The following is a 24,418-nucleotide window of genomic DNA, read 5'->3' on the forward strand; positions in this document are numbered from 1 at the left end:
TGTAGGGTATTTGTGGGAGTTTTTAATGGTATCAAGATAGAATGATGGTTGTCTAAGAAATCTTTGTGATACGTATATCCAGTTTATTGTACTCATGTAGCTAAAAAGAATTTACAAAGTTCCTAACCTCAGATAAAATAAATTATAATTTTTAAATATTAGGTGGTGGTCAGGGGAAAAACAGCTGGACAGGTTTTTTTTAAATTATTTAATCTGTGATGAGAAACTGTACACATGGTTAAAACCTGATACAAATTTTAAGAGCCAAGCTATAAACTTGTCAACAGAGTTTATAATGGAAATGATGGCAGACGCTTAGCTAAGAGTTTCTCAAATAAATTTAAAACTGATTTTGTTTTTTATATGTACTGATAGCCTAGAAAATGAGTAATTTAACTTATGAAATGTGAAAGACAGATCTGTTTGAAAATAATACTCTCTAGTTAGTTTTACTGAAACCTATTGTTAATTTTGATCGGTTTTTGACATGGAATCATAACTGTAAAAGATCTAGCCTTTTAAATTTTTAAGCAGAAGAATTTATAAAGTCAGGGTTTAAAACAAAAGGTTGTTATTTTGAAATGGCTGTTGCTCTTGAAATTAGATGTTGACTGAATACAGACTTAGAAACCTATAATTGCAATGCGTTGTAAATGGATTTTTAAATCCCGTTATGCTGACGGCTCAACTGAATCTGAAGGTCATGGGAAAACTTAAGAGTTTTAATAACTTTGTATAAGCGAACTATCATTTTAGTATAACAATCTCTTGTTCTAAATGGCAAATGGGGGTATGAGCTTTCAAACAGAGTATGAAAGAAAAATGTGTTTATCCACTGAATCCTCATCAAGTTTCAGCCCACAAGTTTCATAGCCAAAATTTAAACTTCCAGAAGGTTTGGGTGTAAAGCCTAAATGTTGATGGGATAGCAGAATTAAGAAATAAGATACTGGATATTTGTTCATTCTTTGGAAGAAGGTGAATTTGGTTTTAATGAGTCTGTTTTATAGGGGATTTTCTAGACAGACTATGGTAGGAAGGATTAATCTTGCCCTGGCAGAGGTTTGGATGATCAAAAAAGTTTTTTTCCCCTCCTCTGATTAAGGTCTAGATAATCCCCCAACAAGGCAAATCCAGTGTAAAGAAAAGGAAACGGAGATTCCTATGGAGTCTTCTGTGAAACTGCTGTTTGTTGCGCTCGCTCTCTCCCAAGGAAGGTCAGGGAATTTGTCCCTCCAGATCTACAGGTGTCTTAAAATCCTGCAGAGGACCAACTCCTCCATACAGTTCCCTAACCACCCTGTTGGTTTCATGAATCATGTTCCCATCTTTTCCCCTTTGTTTTCTATCAGCAAAGGAGCAGTCAGTGTTACCTTATGCTAATGTTGTCCGCATCTTTTTATCAATCGTCTGGGTTGATTGAGGACTGCTGTAAAGCATGCCCACGACTCCAGCCTGATGCCTTCCATAACACAGATTCATGGCCTGGCATGGGCATTTGGAGAGGCCTGCGCTCCTCAGAACCTATACTTCTTTTTTCCCCCCTCTTAGGTCCACTCTCTCTCTCTGGCTTCCCCTTCATGCACTGCAGCAATGAGGACATTTGGACCCTATTCTGGTAAGATAAAGAGAGAAGAGCAGCAGAAATTAAACGTAATGCCTTTTTAAAAACGGAGTGGATCCCAGGACTAGTCCAGTATGATTTTCAAGGTAGTAAAACAAATACAGATGGCTATTTAAATGTTAGTGCCACTGCCAATAAGTAGATACGAATGGGGCATTTCGCCAAGTTAAGCATTTGAGTCCTTGGAGACTTAGAGGTGACATCTGATTTCTTTAAATCTTTAACAAGGTGGATTACTCATTAAAATCTAAAGCACAAGGATGACAGGAAAAGGAGAACAAAGAAGAAAGTGGCAGGGAAATGGAAAATGTAGCAGTGGAAGACCTAAATATTGTTAACTTGTGACCACCTACATTTTAATGGATATTTTTGTGCAGTACACAGAGCCACATGGCAATTAACAGGGACAGTTGGGAGGAACTTATATCCTGCTTCAAAAACAGACACTTACTGCTCTGAGATAAGGGAGCCTTTAGTTTTCAGTAGTATAGGGTCTATGTCAGTTGAGTGGCTCTTGCTGTATCTAATAGAAGGCAATGGTACTGTGGCAAAATACCTTGTTCGCCTCAGTAGGCTCAGTCCTTTTTAACCTTGGAGACTCAGGTTTGGGGTAAGGCGAATCCTTATAGGTGGCGCTGGGTCCTGCTACTCCTCTCCTCAGTCAGTCCCTTGTGCTTGTCTTCCTTCCCTTCTGGGGAGCGAGTGCAGCCTCCCTACTGGGAAGGTCTGGTGTCTTGCTGCAAACAGCCTACTGGCAACTTCCCTGCTCCTCTCACTCCCTCACTCTCCCCCTCCTACCACCCAGGGGAGGGTTTAAAAAGGTCCCAAGTAGTTGGAGTCAGCTGAACCTAATTGCTTCCCTAGCAACCCCTTTTCCAGCTGAACCTTATTGCCCCATCGTTCTCTCTCCTCAGTGGATAGGGAGGGGCCTTTTAAACCTCTGGGACTAATTACTACATCCGATGAAGTGAGCTGTAGCTCACGAAAGCTTATGCTCAAATAAACTGGTTAGTCTCTAAGGTGCCACAAGTCCTCCTTTTCTTTTTACCCCCCTTTTGTAGTTGTTTGTCCTGGGTTTACCACAGTACACATACACATTAGCCAGTTCATTACAATACTCTTACCCCACTTAATTTTTCGACTGGTTATGTGGATCACCAGAGTTTTTAAAGTTGAGCTACCAAAACACTGGGAGCTTGTAATAAGTGATCCTGAAAATAAGTACAGTACTTTGCTAATGTTCACCACCACAGGCTTTAGGGGGTGACTTTAAATTTAAAATGTCTGTGGATAATGCCCACAAACTTACTAATGTTTTCTCACGTTACTGGCACTAAGTCCTTATAATTTTAGATTATTATATGGCCTCTTTTGATGTCTTGGGGAGGAAAAACGGGGGAAGTGGGTTCTTTCTCCTTAAGCAGGTATTAGTAGAGCACATAATTGTGGAATCAGATATTTGAAACTTGATTATGCACTTTTATCCTTTATAACTTATTTTTGTGAAGTACCATAGCATAAATAAACTTTGTCTAAAACAATGGCTCAGAAGCACATACACTTTTCTCTGTTCGGTTGAGTTCATTTGTCATCAGTTTTGCTACAATTTCACTTTGATGAATTTCAAGGTCATTCTCCACCTTCTTCCAGTTTTAAGATGTAAACAACTCTAGTTAAATTATGGACCTTGCCCAATCTCATTTCTGGCATCATATGCTGCCGGAGCATGGGAAGGGTGCAGGGAAGCACGTCAGAGCTTGGAATATTATGTGCAAAGTAAGAATTGTTCAGTGTCTGTGAGAAATTGCTAGTAGCAAAGAGTAGCTGGTGTATTAGAGAGGCACCTCTCTCACACATAATTAAAGTTCAAACAAATCTTCCATTGTAATTCTGATTTTTGACACTGCTCCCTAACTTTTCTAAGTCAGTAGCAATCTCTTTGAAGTTTCACATCAAAGATTGTATGCCAAGGTAAAAAGTGTCAAGGACAGCAAGGACAAGCAATTTTTGTGTTTCAGAGACATGAAGGTCTTATATTGAAGCATTCTCACCTGGACATGTTCTTTGACCTGTTATGGCCGAGATCTAGAAATTTCAGTTTTAGTTTGTGTTCTCCCTGGAGAGGACTGGTGCCTTTAACTAACTTTGGGGCATACGTTTTTAGTTTAGTTAGTCTTACATGTGTTAGGAGAGCTGTAACATATTAAACATCAGTTGCTGGCTTCTGCGTGACTTTGGAATGGTATATCTGCCTGTGTTGGGCTTCTCAAACAAAGCATCATTGTTTTGTGCTACTTGGAAAGCATATAGATGCTGTGGGTGTCAGGCTGGATAAGGCCCATAAGACTTTTTGCAGGGCCCTGTTTCTCCCAAGACAAGACCAAGGAGACATGATGACTGGGAGAATGTTGTTCTTCCTCTACCAGCGCCTTCGCTCTCTCTACTTGCTCTGGAGAAGAGAAACTCCTGGACTTTATCCCAGGTTCCCCTGTAGGCATCATCTAGCTTGGCCCCCTTTAAGGTAGGGTGACCAAGGTGTCTGGTTTTTGACCGGAAAACCCAGTCAAAAAGGGACCTTCGTGGCTCCAGTCTGCAGCAGGTTAGTCCCTACCTGTCCTGGTACTGAGCTGCACTCCGGAAGTGACCAACAAGTCTGGCTCCTAGGCAGGGGAGGCCCCACAGGGCTCTGCATGCTGCCCCTGCCCCAAACACCGGCTCCATACTCCCATTGGCCAGGAACCATGGCCAATGGGAGCTGCAAGGGCGGTGCCAGTGGGCAAGAGCAGCGCACGCAGAGCTACCTGCCGCACCTCTGCCTAGGAGCTGGACTTAATGGCAACTTCCGCAGTACTGGACAGGCAGGAAGTCTTAGCCTCCCCGCTGTGCTGCTGATCGGGAGTTGCTGGAGGTAAGCCTGCTCCCTTGCCCCATCCTTGAGCCCCCCTCAAACCCGGAGCCCCCTCCTGCACCCGAAACTGCTCATCCTCGGCCCCAACCCAGAATCCTCATCCCCTCATGCACCCCAGCCCAGAGCCCTCTCCTAAACTTCCAAATCCCTCATCCCCAGCCCCACCCCAGAGCCTTCATCCCCAGATAGAGCCCTCACCCCCCCTGCACTCCAACCGCTGGCCTCAACTCGCATCCCCCTCCTGCATGCTGAACCCCTCATCCCCCACCCCAGAGTCCACACCCCCAGCTGGAGCCCTCACCTCCTCCCGCACCCCAACCTCCTGCCCCAGTGTGGAGCCCCCTTCCAGACCCTGAACCCCTCATTTCTGTCCCCACCCCAGAGCCCACGCCCCCCAGTTAGAGCCCTCACCCCCTCCCGCACCACTGCCCTAGCCCAGTGAATGTGAGTGAGGGTTGGGGAGAGCGAGCTACTGAGAGAAAGGGAATGTCATGTCCCAGGGGCAGGGGCAGGGCCTGGGGGAAGGGGCGGGTTAGGGTATTCGGTTTTGTGGGATTAGAAAGTTGGCAACCCTACTTTCCGGTGAAATGTTAAGCTAATGGAGGATAAAACTTGGAGACAATTTTGGCTGTATTTATTTTGTGGCTGGTCTGTGAATTGACATGTCAGCTGCCATGTAGTTTCTGAATATAGTAACTTTCATCAAAATAACAATGTTCATCATAATTAATTCCTGCATTGTTAAGGTAAAACAAAATAAAAATCCTATGGAAGTAGAAAAATAAGACCACATATATATTTACAATTTTTATTTAAAGTTTATAGGAAATGAATTCATCTGTGATGTACTTTTAATGTATTTTAGGCATTACACATTTGTGTGTATGTATATATGTAATAAACACAAGTATACTGGTGTTATCAGGTACTAATCCATGATACGATATGGATACCCATGGTTAAGTAACAAGAATGCGTAGCCCAGCAAGCAGTAATTAGCACTATTGCAATCTCTCTCTTCTTGCTTAAACAATGTATTTGTTCGGTGACATAGGATGGAGATATTTGAGATACTGAGGTGTCCTTTTGGAGACAGGGTGTCCTTTTTCCAGTCTGCTCCTATGTTTGGAATTGCCCTCCTTTTTCTTTGCACTAATGTGTCTCACTGCCCTCTTTCAAATATCTTCAGGAATTTTTCTTTTTTCAAGCTTTCCACTATTAACTGCTGCTCCTGTGCCATTTACACTTGTGCTGGCATGTAAATATGTATTTTTATAATATATGAAATTGACAAAGTAAATGAGAAGTATCAAAACAAAAGATAGGAAGAGTGATGTGGCAAAACGTGGAAAAAATACACGTTCCCCCCCAAGCAATATTCCTTGCAGATTGTTTACTATTTTACTCTCCACAACTTCACCATGGTATGTAATAAATGTATTTGGTTTGATTTAAGCTTCCATCCTGCAAGCTGCTGCCATGAGCCTTCCAACTGCTTCATGGAGGTGGAGCCCCCTTGCACAGAGCAATTAATAGGATTGTGGATCTTATGCCCCAATCCTGCAAACACTTATGGTATGTACTTGACTGATCTATCGCCAGTAGCATCATTTAAATTGATGGGGTACTCATATTAAAGATATTAATGTACATTGGCTTGAAGCTTATTTTGTAAGTTCCTTTTGGCAAGGACCTCAAATTTTACTTACCTAGGAAGTGTCATGCACATCAGTGGATTTGTGACTTTCTAATATACAGATTGTCTTTTAATTTTCTCTCCACTTAGGTGGTTAAAATAACAATTATTTTAACATGGGCATTTTTATTGCCATACATGCTAAATATTTTTTCTGAATAAAATTTGTTATATTTATTTATAAGAGGTGATCATTTGGTGGATGAGGAAGCAAGAGGCATACCATGCTCAGTTAAAGTTATAATGCATATGGCTATTTTGGGGGAGAGGGGACAGAACTTTCAGAATTTGTTGGCTTAGCTGGAGGAGACTTAAAGCCAGCATTCTGCATGATCTGCAATCTCAGCGGTAGTCGCTATGAACGGCATCCTGAAAGACAGCCAAGGCTGTCCATGTAAATCAGATGATGACATCCCCTCACACTGGGTGGACTATTATCACAGCGCCCTGAACCAATTGCCACCTACCACTTGCTCAGAGCTGGACAATTTAGCAGCCACTCTGGTTTCAGATCCAAACACTTGTACCAATGCACCAACGTTGGATGAAGTGAAGCGCGCCATCTGTAAACTGAAAAAGGGATGCACAGCCGGCGCTTATGGCATTTCCCCAGAGTTGATAAAAAGCGCTCTCTACCCTGGGGTAGAATCACTTCTGGCCATCTTTTGTCTGGTGTGGAGAATTGGAACCTTGCCAACCGCCTGGAAGGATGGTATTGTGATCCTCACCTTACAAGGGCAAGGAAATGAATGTAAGAGGCTACAGGCTGGTCACCTTGTTGTCTGTGCCAGGGAAGGTATTCCTGAACATGTTCTGCTGGCGCATTTGGAGCCCCTGCTGCATCGGAAGTGTTGCCCCCAGCAGTCAGACTTTATGAGGAACTGGTCCACATTAGACACCATTTTGGCCCTCCACTTACTGTCGGAGACACACCTTGAGTTCGAGAAGCCCCTGCACATAGTGTATTGTTGATCTTAAGATGGCATTTGATTCAGTTGACTGAGTGGTGTTATGGAAGGCCTTAAAAGGTGTAGATGTCCCAACCATTCTGCTGTACTTGATTTGCAAGCTGCAGAACAGAACCACTGCTCATGTTTGTCTTGGGAATCGGATGTCAGCACCTTTTAAATCAGTATCTGGTGTCAAGCAAGCTGTGTCTTGGCCCCTGCACTCTTTTTGTCAGGCAATGGAATGGGAAACATTCCATCAGATCCATCGGCATTAAGATGGGTGATCACTTGCTCTCAGACTTTAACTACACAGATGACACTGTTGTTCTAGTACAGAGCTCCGACAGGTTTCACAATGCACTCCAACAAATGGAAGGGGAGCCGACTAAGGTTGGCCTCCATGTTTCGTGGTCAAAAACAAAGCTGCAAAATCTAGGATCAGGCCCACCAATGGCCCCAATCTCTTTGCATAATAAAACTACACAGCATTCTCCAGCTTTTCCAGTTCCTCCAGCTCTCACACGGAGGTTCTCCACCACATTGGCCTCGCAGTCTTGGCCATGGGTCACTTCTGTTTTTCTTACGTTTAGATTTGTAACCTATTCATTAGTTGTCCTATCAAAACCTTACACAATATTATGCTTTTCTCCTTCTTCCGATCTGTTTTTCTTATTTTAATATCTTAATTTTGAGTTTAACTTTGGCTGTTCTTGAAGTGGTTTCTCCCTTAATATTCCAAGAAGTTCTCAAACGATTAGGTTTGGTTGTGGGCAGTGACCAGCAAACTCCAAAAAGATCCACTGGATTTCTCAGTAGTTATCTTTGTTTTCCTTCTCCCCTGTACAATTCTGACTTGATAAGTTAATTTTTCTATTACCAGAACGTCCCACACTATTTGATACCAGTCAAAAGATTTAGGGGAGTCACTCCTCTTTCACCACCTTGCTCTTCTAGCAGCAACTAGGAGATGAGTGATCAATTCTTTGTGGCTTTTTTTTATAAGATGCAGAGTTTTCAAAACCATTTAATAAAAATGCTAATGGGTTATCTGACAACTGACACCCTGTTATCTCCCTTCTGGAGTCTCTAACGGCTTTTTAAAATGTCTTTAATATGTTGGCACATCCACCATATGTGGAGAAATCCTCCCATTTCATTACTTTCTCTCCAGCATTTGCCCATCCTGTATCATAACGTTGTTTTATTTAAAGTGGAGTTAGGTACCAACGATAAAGAATTTTAATATAATTTTCTTTTATGTGTGTTTGAGGTGTGGGATCAGTGCTGCATATGTTCTCCATATCTCAGTTTTCGTGTCTCTGCCTATGTCTGTTAGCTTTGCATCTTTTCAGAAACTTGGTTATTTCCTTTAAGTAACAGTTAAAGATTACTTTGTACAGAATGGAGAGTAAACCATTATGTTTCAAGGAGGTGTAGCGAATAGATTTTCAAATACTGTCAATTTTCTGCTGAGGTTTGCCTTTTGTGAAGGTGGTTTGAAAAATGTCTCAATTGTAGGTATTGATATACTGGAATGTTGGTGTCTTTTGCTAGTTGTATTTTATCAAGTGATCTAAATGTATTATCTCTAAACAGTTGGCCAAATTTTGATATACCTATGAGTTCTCATAGGTCAAAACTTTCCAGGATTTATTGGGGTTAAATTCTATTTTGTCTACTTTGGGTGTTACATGGGATGGGCATGGACTTAGCTTTCTAAATAAATTATCCCAAGTTTCTATTGTTACTTTCATAAAACGGGGTTATATAATGGTTTTGGCTTATAGGATTTCTTTATCCAGGGGATGATGTGGAGTTTGATTGCACAACAGTGGATGTGGAGTTTGATTCCGCAGTAATGAGCTAGTTCTGTTCTACCAAGTGCTTATTAGGGTTTGGTGTTATCCAGTATATCAGGTTTTTTAACTTACTAGATTGATAATAGTGCTTAATGTGTGGTAGAGCTAATGCTCCTTTTTGCCATGACCTTTGGAAAATAGATTGTGTAACCCTGGGTTTCTTATTTCTCCAAATGAATTTGTTTATCATGGGTTGCCATTGATCTAATATATTTCTTGGGACCAAAACCCGGGAGTGTTTGGAAAAGGAAGTTAATTTGCAGTGAGATATTAATGTTAACTACTGCAGTTTTGCGTAACCATGATATGTCATAGTTTAACCAATTTTCAAGGTCTGTTTTGATTTTCTTTCTTAAAGGAATATAATTAATATTATAGAAGTCTTGCTGTATTTCAATAATGTGTATTTCCAGGTGTTTTACTGAAGTAGATATGAGTTTCTATTTATCTTTTATATCTTTCTGTAGATCAGAGCCCATACCTACATCCAGGAGTTCTGACTTGTAGATTATTTTAAATCCTGATATTTTGCCAAATTTTAAGATTTGCTCATTCAATTTTAGTAGTGTTGAGCTGGATTCATAACAAATACATGACATCGTCTGCATAGGTTAATTTGTGTTCCCTATTTTCTGTTGAATTTCTGTTTATATTAGGATTATTTCATATCAGTTGGGCAAATGAGTCCATCACCATGTCAAAAAGAGGAGGCAATAATGGGAGTCCTTAGCATATGCCTCTAAAAAGGGAAAAATTTCTAATAGATGTTCATTTACTCTTACAGTAGCACATGGGTTATCAGTTGTGCAAACTGATATTTAATAGTTCTAATATCTGCTAAAGGTACAGTTTAAAAGACCAACCTTTTCAACATCCTTGAAAGAGAAAATTATGCAAGTTCAATGTCTAAATTCTCAAAGCCAATCCTACTAAGAGACTCATAGATTCCAAGGCCAGAGGGGACAATTAGGATAATCTAGTCCAGTATTTTTCAAAGTTCAGGTCATGACCCAGTACTGGGTCGTGATATGTAAGGCACTGGGTCGCCTTACTCAGCATCCAGGGACCCTAGTAGCTCTGGTTAGCACCACCGACCAGGACGTTAAAAGTCCCATCGGCGGTGTTGCCCGGCTAAGGCAGGCTAGTTCCTACCTGTTCTGACACTGTGATGTGCCCCGGAAGCGGCCAGCAGCAGGTCCTAGTCCTAGGCGGAGGGGCCATGGGGCTCCGCACATGCCTGAGCACAGGCTCCACACTTTAGTGGGAGCTGGGGGTGGGGAGCGGTGCCTGCGGGCGAGAGCCGCACGCCTCCGCCTAGGAGCCAGACCTGCTGCTGGCCTCTTTTGGGGCACAGCGTGGTCTGCGGTGCCAGGACAAGTGGGAAGCCTGCCTCTGCACTCCGGCTCTGTCGTTGACTGGGAGCTGCCAGAGGTAAACCCATGCCCTAACCTGCGTCCCAATCCCCTGCCCCAGCCCTTAGCCCCCCCAAACCCAGAGCCCCTTCCTGCACCCTAAAGCTTTCATCCCTGGTCCCACTCCAGAGCCTGCACCCCCAGCCCAGAGCCCTGACCCCCTCCTGCACCCCAACCCTCCTACACCCTGAACGGCTCATTCCCAGCTTCACCCCGCAGCCCTCACCCCTGCACCCCAACCCTCTTTCTCAGCTCTGAGCCCCTCCCACACCCAAAACCCTCATCCCCAGCTGTAATGGGCATCAACAATTTTCTTCAACTGAGTCCCCAGAAAAAAAGCTTGAAAACCACTGATCTAGTCTGACCTCCTGTGTAACATAAGCCATAGAGCTTCCCCAAAATAATTCCCAGAGCAGATCTTTTAGGGGGGAAAAAATCCAATCTTGATTTAAAAAAAATAGTCACTGATGAGGAATCCACCACAACCCTTGGTAAATTGTTCCAGTGATTAATTACCCTGACTGTTAAAAGTTTATCTGATTTCCAGTCTACATTTGTATAGCTTCAACTTCCAGGCACTGGATCATACAATATCTTTCTCGGCTAGATTGCAGAGCCCATTACTAAATTTTGGTTCTCTGGGTAAGTACTTCTTGAATTGTGAGCATCAAAACTGAACACCATATTCCAGCTTTTAATCCATTTAATGTGTGCCATGTTAATTTTATATGGTTCTAGTTTTTTAATCAAAATGTTGTGTGGTACCAAGTCAAACACCTTTCAGTAGTCTATTACATCAACACTTTTACTTTTGTCAACCAAACTTCATCCTGTTTAAAAAAAAAAATCAAGTTAGTCTGACAGGATCTGTTTTCTATAAATCCATGTTGATTTGCATGAATTATTTTATCCTTCTTTAATTCTTTATTAATCAAGTCCCATATCAGCTACTTCATTAACTTGCTCAGAATCAATGTCAGGCTGATGGGCCTAAATTATCTAGGTCATCCCGTTTACCCTTTTTTTTAAAATGGCACATCTGTTGTCCAGTCTTCTGAAACTTTCCCAGTACTCCAAGACTTTCTGAAAATCAACATTGGTGGTCCAGCGAGCTCCTCAGCCAGCTCTTTTAAAACTCTTGGATGCAAGTTATCAGAACCTGCTCTTTTGAAAATATCTAATTTTAATAGCTTCTGTTTTTATGTCCTCATAAGATACTAGTGGAATGGAAAGAATATTGTCATCACCATATGATGTGATGAGACTGCATCATCTGTTTTTTCCCCAAATGCAAAACAGAAATATTTATCAAACATTTCTGCCTTTCCTGCATTATTATTAATAATTCTACCAGTTCCATCTAATAATGAACCAATACCATTGTCAGGATTCTTTTTGTTCCTAACATATTTTAAAAACTCCTTTCTGATGTCCTTAACTCTTTTAGCCAGAGATTTCTCCTTGTATCCTTTGGTTTCTCTTATCAATTTTCTACAATTCCTAACTTCTGATTCATGTTCATTACTATCAACGTCTCCTTTCTTCTATTTGTTATATATATTTTTAAAAAAAATTTTATAGCTGCCTTCACTTCCGCTCTAAACCAGGTCAGTTTTTTAACCAGTTTATCCTTCGTTCTTGATTTTGGACTTTTGAGGCATCTAGTAAGGTGTTCTTAAAAGATTCCCAATTATCATTCACATTTTTCTGATTCAATTCTTCCTCTCAACTGATATGGCTCATAATTGTTTTCAGCTTTGTGAAATTGGCCCTATTAAAGCACCAGTATATATATTACTGGTTTGGACTTTAATCTGCTTGCATACTATAAATGTGCAAGTCATAATCACTTGTACCTAAGCTGCTATTATTAGGTCTCTGATCAGTTCTTCTTTATCTGTTAGGACAAGGTCTAATATGGAATTCTCTGTGTAGGCTGCAACACTTTTTCTGTTAGAAAATTGTCGTCTATAATATTTAGAAATTCCAAGGGATGCTAGCATGGCTAGCTCAGTTGGTAGAGCATCAGACTTTTAATCTGAGGGTCCAGGGTTCAAGTCTCTGGTCAGGCAAAGAAGGGGTCCCTTTCCCCCTGTTGAATCCCCTAAGAACTTCAAGACGCATCTCTTTGACGCTACTTTTGATTTAGTTGGGGATTAGTCCTGCTTTGAGCAGGGGGTTGGACTAGATGACCTCCTGAGGTCCCTTCCAACCCTGATGTTCTATGATTCTATGTTTTAGTACTGGCAGTGCGAGACTTCCAACATATATCACTCAAATGGAAGTCCCCCATGATCACACAGCTTTTTTTTCCTGCACACTACAGATAGGTGAATAAGAAGCTGGTCACCCTGTTCCCTAGTATGATTTGGTAGTCTGTAGCAGACACTAACTAATACACCATCTTGTACTTTATCAGTTAGGACATTTATCCATAAGTATTGAAGATAATTTTCTTCTTAGTTATCAGTGACTTGGAAGCAGGTGATGCTATTTTTGACATAGTGCCACCTCCTCTTTTGCCCATTTGATCATTCCCAAATAAGTTATAATTATTGATGTTTACATTCAAGTAGCGTGAATCATTCCACCAGATTTCAGTAATACCAACTAGATCAAATTTATGCTCATAAATAAGCAATTCCAGATCCTCTTGTGTGTTACCCAGGCTCTTAACATGGGCGTATAGACAATTCAATAATTTCTTCTTTTCATGTCCTTTGGTTTCTTGATCAATTTTGTTTTCAAAATTTTGATTTTGTGCTGAGTGCTCATATCTTCCCTCTTTTTACCCTTCCTTATTGATATGTGTTTAACACCCTCCTGACTATTCTAGCCACCCCGTCTCCGAGGAGATTGGTCCCCCTTTCACTGAGGTGGCAGCCATCCAAACTATATACTCCCCTTTCCTCATAAAAGGTGGACCAACATTCCACAAAACCAAAGCCCTCCACTCTACACCACTTACCTAGCCAGTGAGTCACTGTCAGTATCTTCTGCCTTCTGTCTTCCTTTGTTCATGGGACAGGAAGGATTTCTGAGACGATCACTTGAACGTTCTTCTTCTTCCGCATGTTTCCAAGTTCCCTGAAGTTCCCTATTATCTGGAAGATATTCCACAATGCAGTGTCATTTAGTGCTGATGTGAACCAATGAATTCTTGCTAGTGGATTTCAATAGCGTGATGTCTCATGTCTTGGCCCTGGGAAGGCAGCGCACCATCCTGGTGTTCACCTTGCAGAATATTCTTTCAGGTTTTCCAAAGATTGAATCTCCAACAAGGATCATCGTTCTTCCTTGAACTGTTGGAAAACTCTTGGTAGGCAAGCTTGATATTCTTACAGGTTTAGGCTGAACTACCATCCACATGTATGTCTTGTACATCTCTGTAATTAGGACATTACACAGAGATTGTTTTATGATGCTTATTGAAAGCTTCAAACCCAGTTTCACACCAGTTATATCACTTTTTTCTGAAATAACCTACCCAGCTTGGTTTGATTTTTGCTATTTTTCTGAACGAAGGAAAGACAAATGCGGTTTAATCCTTTGATAACTTTTCATGGAAGTGCATGTATGTGGTTAATGGCATACAAACCAATAATGGATTTCTGAAATTGACTCATTCATACTATTATGAACTATAGTCCTCTCTGAAGTTGACATTTATTAAAGTATTGATGCTTCCTTGATTTGTGTAGTTGTTTAGTTATCCTTTTCCTCATTCCACTTGTTCGACAGTCCTAATTGGAAGGTCTGAAGTTCATGGCTGCCTTTGGCTTTTCACTGGAAATTCTACTGCTGAAGTGATCCAGAAAAGTGGCCAAGTCATAGATTCTTTACTTCCTTTTTGCTCATTTCAGTGTGATTAACTTTGCTTTCTTCCTGCTTTGGAGGAGATAAGGTGACGCTTGACCTAGAACACTGAGAATGGATTTCATTTTCTCAGTAGGATATTTCTTACCCTTTCTCACAAAATTGGGGGATAGGAGGCAGTAGCAGACCTACCTGTGTTGTCTCAACAAAATGCCTAATACACATCTAATTTCCTCTTGCCCTCTCCCTCTCCCTATCCATCCATCTGTTCTTCCTGATTCTCCTCTTCCTCACCAATTCCTGTTAGATTTTGGTCTTCTCTTCTAAGCAGCTCGTTCGAGTCCGCTGCCGTTAATTTGTCCAGAAGAGCTGATGAAACTGCTGCTTTTTAGGCTGGTGACTGTGACTCCCTCCCCCCTCTCTCCTTCCCCTGTTAGCAGCTCAGCACTCCTTCCTGAGTTTCCTGCAGGTCTGTGTAGCATCTGAAGCGCAATAGGACTCAGATCCTGTTTGGGGACCCTAAGCTATTCCAGTAATGCTAGTGGATACTGATTCTTGCCATGTGTCAGGGGTACGTGTATATATAGATAGATAGATATATAACCTTTTGTAACCCTCGCCCATATTATGTGACTAAAGCCAGGAAATAGATTAGCCTGTTTCCAGCACTTTTGAATAGGAAGCAGTTTCATTCATGGTCATGGAATAAATCTTGCGTGGCTGTCCTTTTCCTGGCATCTTCTGGAGTTTTTGCATGTTACTCGTGTTTCAATAATAATACTTCAGAATTTGACATGGTACCAGATGTGTGTGAATATATTTTAATAACTAGTTGTCATCCTAGAGAACTATTTTGTATGTTAAATATTAGCTGTGTGTTTCATGTACGGTAGCATTTAGGATCCTGTACAGTAGCCTTTTCTCACTCAGCTACCACTATTTTGGAGCACTATTCCCTAGTCATTGTAACTTCAACTCTAACATGGTGTCTTTTGTTTCTAGCTTAATCCATGAAGGCCCTCTGTCTGGATGTTAGACATTTCTAATTTATGGTAGGGCATTACTCTTGATCAGGCAGGCACAAGTGTACATAAAGCCCTGGGAGCCAATCCTGCAGTGTCTCATAATTAACTGCTCTTAATGGATGGAAACAATGCCGAGGGATTATGGTAATGAAGACTTTTCATATAATAGATTCTGGTTGAGTGAGAACAAACTCATTCCAGTGGTATTCTAGGGAGAATCACTCATTCAGTAAGACACACATGTCTATTAGAGCCTTTTGTGTGCCTCGAAAAGACTGGAAAAGCATGCAGAGTCTGAAGGAGCACATTTGTTATTCAGAGCAATCTTGATAAGGTTCCCTGTCCAGTCTCCTCCCTTTTCTAGCCAACTTCAGGCTCTGGGTTTTCTTCTGCCCTGTGAATAAATAAAACTAAATGTTTCATCGAACACTAATAAACGTAACTTAAGTACATCATCCTGATAACATGTCATCATAATAGAACTCTGGCTTTGGCAATGAGAGAGAGGGAGAAAGAGAGTATTATGGAAACAAGTTCTAATTCATTGGGACAGCCATTTTTAATGTAACTTTCTGCATATGCTAGCAGAGGAACAGATATCATTATGTACAAAAATAAACAAACAAATTAATTGGGTTGGAAATACAATGAAAACTTGAAATTGGCACTGCTGCGCTTTTCAGTTTGAGAGGATGAGACTTGAAATGTGTAAAACTGCTGTCGCTAAAATACTTTATTCTGCTCTCTATTCTATAGTTATATTATATCCTTTATAGTTGAACACACAATGAAACAGCATTTATTATGGAGCCAGTAATAGAAAGTTATTTTTCAGATGCTAGATTAAAAGCAGACATGGAAGCTCTCTTCCAACAGTTCTTTTTTAGAAGAGAGTTACTGTTAAAAAGTACTTTTAAAATAAGGCTGCACTATTCGTAATTTGTGTATCAAAATTTAAAGGGCTAGAATCTATTGTACAGGCCTAATAGAAAGAGCTGCTGAAGTTCCTGTGGTAAAAGTTCAGTAAGCCCCACCAAACTTTCTGCTACACCATGGAAAATTTGTCTGCTGATGAATTGGGTTTAAAGGTATTTAAGCCAATAATGTTAAAATCCAGTGTCTGGACAGATAGAGTCCAAATATAAAATATTTATGTGATATAAATAAAAAATATGAAAGAAACAACCAAGTTGATTTGGTTTGTCCATTCAGTAAAGCCAGCAGGTAAGAGATAAATAAGTGGGTCAACATGAATTTCATGCTTGAATGTGCTAGACAACAAATCCCAGACCTGAAACCAAAAATATGAGTTATAGCTATAGTCCCAGAAAGGACGATAAAATATACGTATGTACACAGTTTTAAACAGGTTGCAGATCGCAAAATTGCTAATTAGAAATCTGGGGCTAGATGAATTAAAGTTCTGGAATAAAGTTTATATTGGATTTCCTTGATGTCAGAGATGAAAATTGCTGGAATGGATATATAAGGGTCTGATCCAGAGGTCACTGAAGTGTTCCATAAGCCTCAAATCCTCGATCCCCAGTAGGATCCCATATTCCCTTCTCATTTTTAATCAGATGATCTCCTAGTTAGTGGCTTAATCTCATAAAGAGAATATACTCAGGTGGAGCCCAATCTATTACAACAGGATTTTTTAAGGAAAAAAACCTTTACAAGTAATAAATAAAAGTGGGTAATGGACAACTTAATCTCTGAGCCTTAAGATGGTCAATAACTAGTTAGGTGGAGAAATTATCCAAGGGCAAGGAATTACATTTAAAGTAGAAGGAAGATCAGCTGGGAGATTGCTGATCATTTCCCTTGCTATACACATATAACTAGATCTATTAATATTATGTAAAGAGTAACATGACAGATTTCAGCAGTGATATTGTATAGTATGAATTCTGGAAAACTGACTCCTGTGAGCTAAGTAAAAAGCATCAATTTCTTCTGAGCCTCACGAGAACCGATTTCTGCTCAAGTAAATCTTGTAAGCATGTGACTTCAGCTTTTTGATACAGTCGATAATATACATGGAAGCTTTTGCAATTTACACAGAAGACCAGGAAATAGCATTTTAGACAAATGCATATGTTCAAAACAAGTGGGAATGACCATCAATATTACAAAGTTTGACCTTGTATATAGAGTGAATACATTTGCAACAATTTAATAGTCCCAGAAATTGAGCTGAATGCTGGAACCATTCAAATGGGAGGGAAGAAAATTAATACAGGAGGCTGGAATCTGAGCCAGCAAGATTCTCTGATATTTGTATATCAGAGCCCCGGACAGAAGGGGCAGGCTAGCTGGGAGCTAGCCTCCCCAAGCCCGCAGTTCACCCACCAACTATGGATAGAGGTTCTCCCATTTCATGCTTCAAGTTGTAAACTGATGGTAATAAGGGATTTGAAGGGTTGTTTCTACATGCACAGCATTGCACAATTACAACCTACATTTTCCAGAGCTTTGGATAGGTGTTCAACAAAATGAAATAAAATTATGGTATGTTTTCCCTTCCTCTGAAGTTTTAGGTATTGGCCATTCCTGGAGGCAGATTATGCTTTTTTATGGACCAGTGGTCTGATCTGGTATGGCAAATTATATGTTCCACATTATGGCGAATCTTTACTCTAATCAGTCAATTAAATGAATTTCCCTCTCTCTCTCTCTCTATGTGTGTGTGTGTATATATATATAGTGAAACTGATGTATGTTTCATTGCAGAATAAAAGGTATGGTATTTAGATGTATGAGGATTTGTACAGAGATGCTGGAAAAGCTCACATTTAGGGGAGTAGTTTGGAATGGAGTATCTCTCAATATTGTGTAAGAGAAGCTAAAAACTGTAGATAAGATTGTAGACAGCGAATTCATGGCAGGAGATACTTAAATCATTTACTTACCTCTTAAGTGACTGAAGTGTTGGTTGAATCCAACTCATTTGTGGGGGGAGGAGGACAAAGTCTGCTAACACATGTCAATCTACAGAAAAGAACGGAGTAAATCCTGTATAAATTTTTGGTATCTTTGGTGTAATTTTGACACCAGTAAACCCACTATGAAATCCTTGTACACAGTCACAGCTCAGCAGTTCACCTTGGGCTTTCCCACATAATAAATTGCAATGTAACTTCCTGCTAAGAAGGTAATCAAGAAAATATTTTAAAGGAGTATTGATAGTAAAACTATATATTGATTTACCTATGGTGAGCTTGTAGCAGCTTGGTGTTCTTACATGTAATGCTGGAAATTAAATTGTACTACTGCTTTATGGTCAGATGATTTAAAAGGCCCTAATAGCTTTGAAGCATTTGCCCAGAAAGATTGAATGACACATTTTCAGAATCAGTTAAATAGTCTCAGATTAAAAGAAAACTGTGAAAGTGGTGTTAAGGCTGAGAATACCTTAAATCCTTCTTTTTAAGTTTTTTTTTTCTTTTAACTTCTAGGACCAGATCCAATCACTACGGTCTGGCTGCTTTGCCCCACTACAGAGCAGCACATAGCAGCCATTGTAGACTAGCCTTTTTTCCTCCTCAATCACTGACAAGAGTTCTTCTTTTCCAAACCCATCCTAGATCCTATCCCATCTGGCGTCTGCCCCTTGTACTCCACTGAAACAGCTCCTGCCACAGTCTCTAATGAAGTCTTTCTAGCCAAAGCTCAGAATCAGTACTTCATCCTCATCCTACTTGACCTGTCAGCCACCTTGGACACAGCTAGCCATGCTCATCATCTTGAAATAGTGTCCCTTTCACCACCCCCAACTTTCTGTGGAGGTTCTCTAGCCTTCCTTTTTCTCCCCTATTCTTCTGCCTCTACACCTTATCTCTGGGACTCTGTCCTCTGCTGTTTCTCCTCCATCCCTTATCTCTGGGTAAACTCATCCTCAAACACAAACTCTCCTTTTCCATCATGCCTACAAAATCCTTGACAGTGATTAGTCTGCTGTTGTGCTGAGACCACTAGATATGCTGACCAGTACTGTCTCACTCTTTCCTTGTGCTCCCGTCTATATGTCTGTATTCATCTGTTGACTCTTTTCTTAGATTATAAGCACTTTGGGTCTGGGACTGATTTTTTTTTTTTCCTGTTTGAATAATTTCTAGCATGATCAGTCCCAGATCAGTGACTAGGGCTCCTAGGTACTATGTAATACAAATAAATAATGTTAATAATAAATTAACATTGGAAAATATTGTTTAATGGCTCAAAAATAATTTCCACCTAACGTGCATCTCAGGAGCCCCCATTCTCCATCCTGTGTAAATCTTTTCCACTTCTATTTCCCTTACAAACCTGAAAACTAAGATTTTAAAACTATATTCACATTCTGTAAAATGGAGTATACAATTCTATACTTTTCGAGATGACTTTATGGCTAAGCGTTTTAGTGTTATATAAATTAATGATGATACAGTAGTCTATGTGGGAGTCCAGTCCTATTCCCATTTAAGGTAAATGAACATTGCTTTACTCAGTGCATGGAATGACAGAGTCCTGTTGGAAAAAAATAAAGTGTGAACATGTAATTAAAGACTGCATTATAATGTGAATGCATAAAGAGAAGAATTAAGATTGTACAGGCAAATTTAATTCTAGCATTTCCTAAATTTTGATTCCTTGAATATGCATCTTATAACATTCTTTTAACATATATTTTATGTAATATATACAAAATACATTCTGTATATTATTTCCAAATGCTATGTGGCAAATAATATGTACATTCATTATTTTAAATAGAATCTATTCTAAGTGTCAAAGATGTTAGAAAACCTACTATTATCACTGGTTTAAAAATTTTTTTTATCCATTGTGCTCAAAACAGCAGCCTCAAAGTTCTCATGACAGTTGTCACTTCCCATCATATAGTCACATTTGAAAATTAAATGTGTTCAATTAAAGCAGTCATTCAAAGACTAATCCTGATGAATCTTCTGGTGGAAAAAGTAACCTTTTGTAACGCTACAGGTATGAGAGTCTAGTGTGAGCTGGTTTTAAAACATAATTAACTTTAAAAGAATGGAACTATACAAACATGAACCATTCTCTTCAAAATATTCATGTGAAGGCTCTTTATGGCTGAATCATTAATTTTCCAGTGTATATCAGTGTTTATACACTGTGAAAAGAGGTTTTTACCATATGTATTTTCAGTCTTCTGTCCTTAGTAAGTTTTCTTTAATAAATAGCTTACCATCATATTTTCATACAGCTCACTGTCAAAACATAAAGGAAAGTATGTTTGTGTGTGTCTGTGTACATTTTATATTACCAAAAAAACCAGACAGCTATATTAGCAGACAATTATTACAGTTGTAAAGTCAAGCACGCAAAAGTTATGAAATGCCACAATTAAGGCTGCTTGTGCATATGAATTATGACAACAGTCTCTTTAATTACATGATCACATACTATTTTTCCACAAAGTATGTGGGGCACATAATGGATGGTACTCAAAAAATTAGCAACTATTCAGTATTTTGTTTCCTCTTCATAGTTCAATATGTGGCACTGGGCCTTATTTACGGCACACTTTTCAAACCCAGCTCTGAAGTCAGAATTATTAATTGTCTCATTGGCTTTTCTGTGGTGGCCATCATTATGGTATCTGAGCACTTCATGAACCTAACAAATTTATTTTCACAAGACCCTTGTGAGGTGAGGGAATTGTATTATCCCTAGTTTTTAGATAGGGAACTGAGGCACAGAGGTTAAGTATAGAAGCATCCCATAATTCTGGGTGCCCAATTTCAGACATGTACGGTTTGTTTTTTCAGAGTCCTGAGCATTATACAGCACTTGATATGTCCAGAGCACAGCTCCTGTTGATTTCATTTGCAGTTGTTGAGTGCTCAGCATCTGTAAAGCAAACCACAGGAGCTCAGTACTCCCCACAATCCTCATTCAGTCTCTCTTCTGCCCCCTCCGCTTGGTTCCTTGTCCCAGTCTTCTTGCTCAGCCAGTCAGTCTCTCCACCCACACCAACTCCCAGTCCTAGCTTCCCTCTTTTAGTCTCGTAAAAAAAAAATGTCAAGGTAACAGTGTCCCTTTAACATTTCAATATCAGTTGTCCATTTGGAATAAATTCTGTTCTTTCACTTGCTGTTCTTTTAATTTGTTGCCAAATGAATAAAATAATCCTACTGCCAGGTTTGCTGTTTACAAATGAGAGGAGAGGGTAAATGTTTCAAATATTCAATGCTAAAAATATCTTTCTGTAAACTCATATCTAATGCAAGTATTGCAGTCTGATTGTGAAATCTAGAGAGGTATAGTAACATATCATGGTATGTGAAGAGACTAGAAACTGACAAGGTGTCTGTGATTGGCTGTTAAAACCCTTCTCTATGAAAACAACATGAAAAACATTTTCCAGTACGATTGCTATCCAGGTATGAAACCGGTTAGTGAAAACTGAAATAACCACCATATTGTGTTAGTTGTGTTTTCAAGAAGAAGAAGAAAAAGAAGCGAGGCCTTAGGGGACGGGAGGCGGTGTTTTTTTGTGAAAACATTCTTACATTTTATATGATATTTAGAATAGAATTAGCAACACAGAGGACCAAATCGATGAGGGAGAGATTTTAGTGGTAAATACCATTTTAAAAAGAAGGCCAACAAATTATTTGATAATTAGCCGAGACCAGAGTTTAAGTATCTGTTTCTATGCCACATTTGATGTCACCTAAAACCATGCAGCCATTTCTCACACTGCTATAGTTGTAGTGATTTTTAGCTGTGGCAGGAGTAATACAGAATGTTGAACTCCACTTCTGTTAGATGAGTTTTTTTCATTTTTAAATTTTGAGTGAAGCACAGCATAAATAAATATAAATAAATACTGTGGTTCACAAAAAAATTTAAATGAAAAAACTCATTAACAAAAGTGGAGTTCAACATTATGCATTACTCCTGCCACAGCTAAAAATCACCACGACTATAGCAGAAATGGCTTTCAGTGGCATCAAATGTGGCATAGAAAAAGCTATTTAACCGTGTGTGTGTGTGTGTGTGTGTGTGTGTGTGTGAGAGAGAGAGAGAGAGAGAGAATAGATTACCTGACGTGTTCATTCCCTCTGCAGCACCTGGCATTGGCCACTGTTGGAAGACAGGATACTGGGCTAGATGGACCTTTGGTCTGACCCAGTATGGAAGTTCTTATGAACTCGTTACTGGATAAATTTGTTACTAGATAAAACATGCCTATCACAACGTCTAGGTACATGTACAAAAATATAAACCCACATATGTTCAATAAACTTGTGATGTTCAACTGACGATAGTGTTATAAAAATAAACATTTCCCTTCTCAAACAATCTTGAATACCTTATTTACACTTCCCTTTTAAAAGAGCGCTGCCATTCAACTTTTAACATAAGTAATTGCAATTGCACCAGGTTATTGAACTTATTAAAAAACACAAAACAGCTGATCTAAATTAGATTTCATTTATCAAAGTATCTCAGTGATGGTATCGGGCTCTGTACAAAATTGTCTAGCATTCTAGTCTTAATGGTTCTAATATTTGCCATCTAATGTAGATTTTAAGATGTTATGAGAATTCATAATCTTTACCTATTTAAAAGATTTGTTTAGTGGGGACAAATATGTTCAAATCCTGATTATCATGCAACTAAGCAGTACTCTGCTAAGTATGATGAAATGTCATTGTTGACAAAAGGAAAATGTGGATCTCAGTGGTGCTTGGAATTAGTCCTTAATAAAAGGAAGCATTGGCACAATAAAGGTAGTCTAATAAAAATGATCATGTAGGTCACTCTTTGTTTGTACATTATTAATTTGAAATCGTTAAGTGTGTACAAAGTATAATTCTTAGAAAGGTTGCATTAAATTGGCAGGTGACCTAATTCTTTTAAATACCCACAAGTGACAACGTGTCTTAATGCAATTTAGTTAGCAAAAAGAAGAAAAATATATTGGAACTTGGCCAGCAAGAATGGAACTGCAATAATCCTATCATTAAGTAACAAATGGGTTTAATAAAATTATCATCCTGGTTTCATTCATGCAAACTAAATAAGGGACTTGCTGTGTTACAGATCTACAATAACTGTAGTCACAAATTACTTTCTACATTTTAAAATATATTTTAAAAATACACACAAAAAGTTAAAGGAATAATAGATGAACCCATCATGTCTAAGTTAAGAAATCATACTATCTAGTTATTGTTTTTAAAAAAACCTTTGAATGTTTATAAATATGTGAGTCTCTTTTTTCACTTTTAAGATCCCAAATTAATGGGGAGCTAAAGTTCTTTCTCCTCCTGGTCATCTATTTGTGGGGCAAAGTGGGGAGGTTTCATAAGCCAAACCAACCAAATAGAAGATCTTCCAGTTACATTTTTGGTATGTTTTTAAATACATCAGGTTGGTAGTCCCAAAATATGATTTTTTTTAAAAAAATTACATCATATATATGCACACTGTTCATACAATTGCTGGCATGGCTTTTCCCATCTCCTAGAATAATTGTTTATAAAAGAAATGTTGGCTCTCTCTTAAAGTAACAAAACCAGAGCTTTGCTATAATTAGGATTTGAGGTATCAGTATGTTTGCTCAAGGAGTGAGAATAATAGCTCTGTTTTGAGGTGAATTAATGGTTGCATGTACAGTTATTTTCAGATAGCAAATATCTGTGCTTTTGGTTTGTTTGGTTCTTCCACCTAAGCATATGCAACTGTATTAAGTTAATTTCAATGAGGAATTGTATAAGTGAGAAAATCATTACAACTCTGGAAACAGTTTCCTGAATGGCTTGCAGTGATGTTACTTCTGTGTTGTATCTCATGTGTAATGCACAGTTTAAACTCTCTTGCTCAGTTTTATATATAAATTGAGTTTTATAACAATTGCTCAGCCTGAGGAGAGCATTTTTACCCAGCTATGGCACTTGCATGGTTTTAATCACTTGCCTTTAGCTTTATGGTTTAGGTCATGACACTTGTTGGCATCCTTTCGTCTGCGAGAGACGGTGGGAATTGCAGCCTACGAAGTAGATAGTTTGCATTGTCTCATATGACTGAATAGTCCAATCTGAGATTGACATGATCTTTGGCAGTTATTGCAAATATTTGTATCTTGACTGGGA

General features: G+C 39.3%; 1 protein-coding gene across 9 annotated transcripts in view; it reads left to right on the forward strand.

The window, feature by feature from the left end:
• The window catches only part of NEDD4L (NEDD4 like E3 ubiquitin protein ligase), a 374,946-nt gene that overhangs the window by 208,593 nt on the left and 141,935 nt on the right, over positions 1–24,418 (forward strand). Inside the window, exon 1 of one of the 9 annotated variants that reach the window (XM_084629497.1) lies at positions 1,601–1,618. The exons of the other annotated variants lie outside the window; for them this stretch is intronic. The gene's annotated coding sequence lies outside the window, so the exon portion shown is untranslated. Of the gene's footprint in view, positions 1–1,600; positions 1,619–24,418 lie in introns of those variants that run through there. 9 annotated transcript variants of the gene reach the window in all.

The sequence above is a fragment of the Lepidochelys olivacea genome (assembly GCF_965140295.1).
Source record: "Lepidochelys olivacea isolate rLepOli2 genome assembly, chromosome: 5".
Classification (NCBI taxonomy): domain Eukaryota; kingdom Metazoa; phylum Chordata; order Testudines; family Cheloniidae; genus Lepidochelys; species Lepidochelys olivacea.